This window comes from Arachis duranensis, chromosome 4 (genome assembly GCF_000817695.3).
Source record: "Arachis duranensis cultivar V14167 chromosome 4, aradu.V14167.gnm2.J7QH, whole genome shotgun sequence".
NCBI lineage: Eukaryota > Viridiplantae > Streptophyta > Magnoliopsida > Fabales > Fabaceae > Arachis > Arachis duranensis.
The window spans coordinates 20,707,009-20,712,937 of NC_029775.3; the positions used below are offsets into that span (position 1 = coordinate 20,707,009).

The window sequence follows — 5,929 nt, forward strand, 5'->3', positions numbered from 1 at the left end:
ATAGTGTTAGTCCATAAATAGAAGGATGTGAGAAGAAGGGAAGTGATTTTCGAAAATTAAGTAAAAAATTTTGAAAACATTTTTGAAAAACATTACTTAATTTTCGAAAATGAAAGTGGAAAAGAAATCAAGTGATTTTTGAAAAAGATTTTGAAATTAGAAATCAAAAAGATTTGATTGAAAACTATTTTGAAAAGGATGTGGTTAAGAAGATATGATTAATTTTAAAAAGATGTGATTGAGAATATATGATTTGAAAAACATTTTAAAAAGATTTGATTTTGAAAATTAAAAACTTGACTAACAAGAAAAGATATGATTCAAACATTAGACCTTTCTCAACAGAAAAGGCAACATACTTGAAATGTTGAATCAAATCATTAATTGGTAGCAAGTGTCTTTGAAAATAGAAAGAAATTGATTTTGAAAAAGATTTGATTGAAAAATTGATTTGAAAAAGATTTTTTGATTGAAAAGATATGACTTGAAAAAGATTTGATTTTGAAAAATTTTGAAAACATGAAAAAAAATTTGCATTGAAAACAGAATCTTCCCTCTTGTGCCATCCTGGCGTTAAACGCCCAGAATGGTGCACATTCTGGCGTTTAACGCCCAAAACTATACCCTTTTGGGCGTTAAACGCCCAACCAGGTACCCTGGCTGGCGTTTAAACGCCAGTCTATCCTTCTTCATTGGGCGTTTTGAACGCCCAGCTTTTTCTGTGCAATTCCTCTGCTGAATGTTCTGAATCTTCAATTCTCTGTATTATTGACTTGAGAAGACACAAATTAAAAATATTTTTGGATTTTTAATAATAAGGATAAATCAAAATGCAACAAGAATCAAATAACAATGCATGCAAGACACCAAACTTAGCAGTTTGTATACTACTGACACTAATGAGAATGCATATGAGACACACAAAAACACTCAAGTCAAGAGAATTCAAAGATCAGAGTAAGAAATCATCAAGAATTATTTGAAGATCCTTAAGACACATGAATGAATGCATGCAATTGACACCAAACTTAAGATGAGACACTAGACTCAAACAAGAAATTTTTGGATTTTATGATTTTTTTGAATTTTTTTGTGTTTTTCGAAAATTAAGTGGAAAAAGAAAATAAAGGTATCAAAATTCTTAATGAGAATTCCAGGAATCAGTGCAATGCTAGTCTAAGACTCCGGTCCAGGAATTAGACATGGCCTCACAGCCAGCCAAGCTTTCAAAGAAAGCTTCGGTCCAAAACACTAGACATGGCCAATGGCCAGCCAAGCCTCAGCAGATCACTGCTCCAAAAGCAAGCACTACAAGAAAATGGAACATTTGTAACAAAAAATTTGTATCAAATTTAAAATTGTTACAAAAAAATAGTATTTTGTAATAATAATATGCGATTGTTACAAAAGAATAATGTTTTGTAACAATATTACAAGTTGTTGCAAAACATGATAATATTTTGTAACAACTTATTTTATTTTGTTACAAATTATATTAGTTTTTGTAACGAGATGGTATTTTGTTACAAAATATTGTAATATTTTGTAACAAAAAAAAACAAGTTGCAAAAATTCAAAATATTTTGTAACAAATTTTATTTTTTGTTTCAAAAACTCCAATTATTTTGTAACAAAAAATTAATTTGTCACAAAATTCAATATTGTTTGTAACAAGTTAATTATTTATCACAAAATATAAATATATTTTATAACATTTTTTTTAAAATGTTAAACACTTTAAGAGTAAAAAAAATTGTGTATATATTTTTTTCAAAATAATTTTATTTTGTAACATCCTGCATTTTTTGAAAATCTAAATATAAATAAATTGTGATTTTATTTCATTAAGTTTAAACTTTATAATTTTAGAAATTATTTTATTAGAAATAATTAAATAGATTCGGAGATAATTTAATTATAAATCAATTAAGATTCTTAAGTAATTTTATTATAATTGAATATTTTGCATAATTTTAGTAATTGAAAAATATAAGACCCAGAACTTTCGAAAAATATTACTATTAGCAGAATTTTCAGAAAATCTTATTATGAGTTAATTTCAATTTATATATTCATTAAAAATTTTATTTTTAGAAATTATTTTAAATATCTTCTTATTTAATCTTATAATTATTGAATAATTTTATATATTTAAATTATACAACTTAATAGTTGTAAAAGAATAAGTATTTCATACGATCTAGTTAAATAATTGAGATTTTGAAATTTAATACTCTAATTTTTATAACAAAAAAACTAATTATATTATTTATAATTTTAAATTAAAATACCTAATTAAATATTAATTAGCAAATTAATAATTAAATAATATTTCTAAAGTAATTTTAATAATTAAATTAGATTTGAAATTAATAAAACATATCCTATTTTCATTAAAATTACTAAAGGCAAATTTTCCTAAATTAAATCCAAACCCTAACTTTAACCAAATTAACCCTGACCCCCTAGATTAACCCTAGCTGCCATTCACTTTTGCTTTCCTAAGGTAACCTCCTACAGCAGAAAGAAACAAAAGAAAGGGAAAGAAAAGAAAGAAAGAAAGAAAGAAATAGTGAGGGTAGAGATGGGAGAACGGGAAAGCTGGGAAGAAGAGGGGGAAGGAAAGGGGACGGCGCCGGCGGGGCTAGGAGCCGCCGTCACCGTCGAGTCACTGAGAGAAAGAGAGAGAGGCCGCGACTGGAAGGAGAGAGAGAAGCCGCCTCGCATCTTGCTGTCGCTGCCGCCGTCGCCCTCATCTCGGATCGCCATCGTCGCCGTCGCGGGGGAAGACCGGAGCTTCTGGTAGCCGCCATCGAAGCAGAGTCGCGAAGAGAAAGAGCCCGCGGGTGAGAAAGCGAGCGTTGCATCAGCCACCCTCATCGACGTTCATGCATCGCCACTGCTGCTCCTGTCCGCAACGCCAGCTTCCACTGCCGTCGCATCTCTCTTCACTGCCGCCAACAAGAACGCACGCGAGGAGCAGACGCGCGGAAGGAGGAAGACGGAGGGAGAAGGCGGCGCTGCTCGCGTTGCTGTGCCCAATTGCCGTCTGCAGAGCCGCCGCTGGGAGTTACCGTCGGAGATGTCGTTGCTCTGTGCTAGCGTTCTTCCTGAGTGCGGTAAGTGTTCCTCGTCCGGAACCCTCGAAAATTAAATTTAGAAAAATAGTGCTCTGTTAAAGCTTATTAAAGATATTCAGATGTTGGTACAGTAGGGCTGAGTTCCAGTGTTTGCACGTCGAAATTAAGGTTGCTGTTGAACCACCGGGGCTTCTGGCCGCTATCGGAGCTGCTGCCGAGTCAGTTCGGGATTGCGGCTGCTCCGTTCTGCTATTACCGTAACCCCTTTCACCCTTGTTCTGTTTTAGTAGCTGTGAGTAATTGATTAATTATGTGAATGTTGAATTGTCACTGAAATTGTGATTGAAATGGTTGAGATTGATATTTGGAATTGTTGATTTAGTGTTTGATTGATTATGTGGATTGTGGATTGTTTGACAAATAATTGTTGTGAATGCTGAATTTGATGGATTGTATTGGTTGATTACTGTTGAGCTGATTAGTAAATATATTGTAATGGTGGTGGAATTGATTGGTGATTGCTTTGAGATTTGATTTTGAGAGGTACTAAAAGGGTTGAATTTTGAAACACTAAACTACTTGTTGAAAATCTGAGTTTTGAAATGAAACGGCAAATAATTTTCTCTCCGGTTCTCTTCCATCACATATCAGCCTTGAAAACATGGAATAGCTAAACTAGTATGGAAACAAACTTAAAAGTAGCATATCCAAGGCTACAAAGCTTAACTACATGGACTTGAAGTTAAATAAATTCAGTGGAGTTATCCCAAACACTATTGGGAATTTAAGAAATCTTCAGCAGCTTGATTTACGATACAATATTTAACCACTCATTCTTCCACTCTTGAATTAATATATCCTTCTTCCTTGTGTGATCTTTACAAATCAGGAAATTCATTCCATGCAAAGCTTCCCAAGTCAATTGAAATATGTCCAATTTGATGCTGATGCTTACAGTATTGATGGTGAAATCCCTTTGAAAATTGGAAACTTAACCAATCTGTACACGCTAAGTGTGTATCGGAATGATTTAAGTGGAACCATTCCAAAACTACAATTAAAGGTTTACAGTCTCTTCAATATTTGAATCAGTTGATGAGCAAAAACCATTTAGCCATCTTACTAGATTACTTTCAGCCATCAGTTTTATTGGTAATGTGTTATGATAAACAAGTTACATTGAGTAGTTGTTTTTTATATTCGGTTCATTAGAAAATACTTAGAATTAAGTACTAAAGTATTGAGCGTTAACAGATATGCTGCTATAGCTTGCTAGGAGAGAAAAGAGTGCTGGAATAAAACCAGATGTTGATCTTGATATCTTCATGAAGGTATGCTCTTCATTAATTATTTTTTTCCCTTCTCTTTTTCAGGAAGTATTTTCTCCTCTGTTTCTCCCGTACGAAAGCTTCTTACACAAACTAATAATCTAATCTATTTTCTTTTGTAGTCAATAGCTTTTGGAGGACAGGAAACAGATCTTGTGGTAGAGTACATCATAAAGGTATTCATTAAGCAAATTGCGAAATAGTTTAATATTTGTTGAGTTGATAAAAATGTAAAAATAGAGATTAATAGGCTCTAGCTACTAGTATCCCGTTTCAATACAACTTACATCATATTGACATTTTTATAAGTCTTCCAAACTCCTAAGTGTTAAGATATTTTCCACAAAGATATTAGGTTTGGACATATGTGGAAACACATTGGTGGGCGATGAAATGCTCAAGAGCATCTCAGAGGGACAAAAGAAGCGACTTATAACAGGTTTATTATAACATTGACATATAATTTGTCTTATATTTTAGTATGTGCTATGCTAACCAATTGATGTGAGATTTGCAGGAGACTTACTGATTAAAAATATGTTGATAATTTTGTTAATTTAAGTTTTATTAATTGTAATTGTTATTGCCAATGATGGCTTCTTGATTTCTCTTTTTTATTCATTTATTTATTTTGTTAATTGTTATTGTCAATGCAGGAGAGTTACTAATTGGAAATATGCTTCTTAGGATTTGTCATTGGGATTAGTTTATAGCCTAACTTGATGTAACATAGTTATAGGTTTGTAGTATTTTTTATTGTTTAGATTTGTAACATGTTTTATTACTTTTCAAGAGAAATTTGTGTATCAATATTTTGAGTTTAATGAAATATCTCATTTTGTAGTAATTAATTTCAGTATATTTATATTATGCATGCAATTTGTATTAAAAAAAATTGTTACAAAATAATTATTTTGCTTTTGTAACTAAAGAAAAAAACATGTTACAAAATAAAGTTACATTTTGTAACAAAATTTTATGATAGGAAAAAATAGATTGTCACAAAAAATACCTTGAAGATCAAATTTTGTTACCACTTTTGTAACAGCTTCTGGTTTTTTGTATCAGAAAAAATTGTTACAAAACATCATACTGAATTGTAACAGTTCCATTTTTCGTTACAAAAACTTTTTGTAACAAGACTTACTGCAACGGCCCCTTTTTTTGTTACAAAAAACTTTTGTTTCAAAATTTTGACGTTTTGTAACAATTTTTTTTGTTACAAATACGCTTTTTTCTTGTAGTGAAGATTGATTAGAAATCAACAAGCTCTTGTGATGATAAGTTGAAACCTCGGTCCAATGGAATTAGACATGGCTTCTCAGCCAGCCAGACTTCAACAAATCATCATGAAACTCTAGAATTCATCTTCAAGAATTTCGAAAAAAATAAATACCTAATCTAAGCAACAAGATGAACCGTCAGTTGTCCAAACTCAACAATCCCCGGCAACGGCGCCAAAAACTTGGTGCGCGAAATTGTGAACAATACTTTTCACAACTCTCATAATCCCCGGTCATG

General features: G+C 31.8%; 1 long non-coding RNA gene across 3 annotated transcripts; it reads left to right on the plus strand.

The window, feature by feature from the left end:
• The first annotated feature begins 2,619 nt into the window (after window positions 1–2,619).
• On the plus strand, window positions 2,620–5,212 carry LOC107484275 (uncharacterized). Of its 3 annotated transcripts, XR_008008475.1 has the most exons (6): window positions 2,620–3,119; window positions 3,212–3,337; window positions 4,335–4,411; window positions 4,531–4,584; window positions 4,757–4,847; window positions 5,065–5,212. It is a non-coding gene; the product is annotated as an uncharacterized LOC107484275 (long non-coding RNA). The 3 variants fall into 3 exon arrangements; XR_008008474.1 differs by having other exon boundaries at window positions 4,531–4,847; XR_008008473.1 differs by lacking the exon at window positions 5,065–5,212 and having other exon boundaries at window positions 3,200–3,337; window positions 4,531–5,058.
• The last annotated feature ends 717 nt before the right edge of the window (window positions 5,213–5,929 follow it).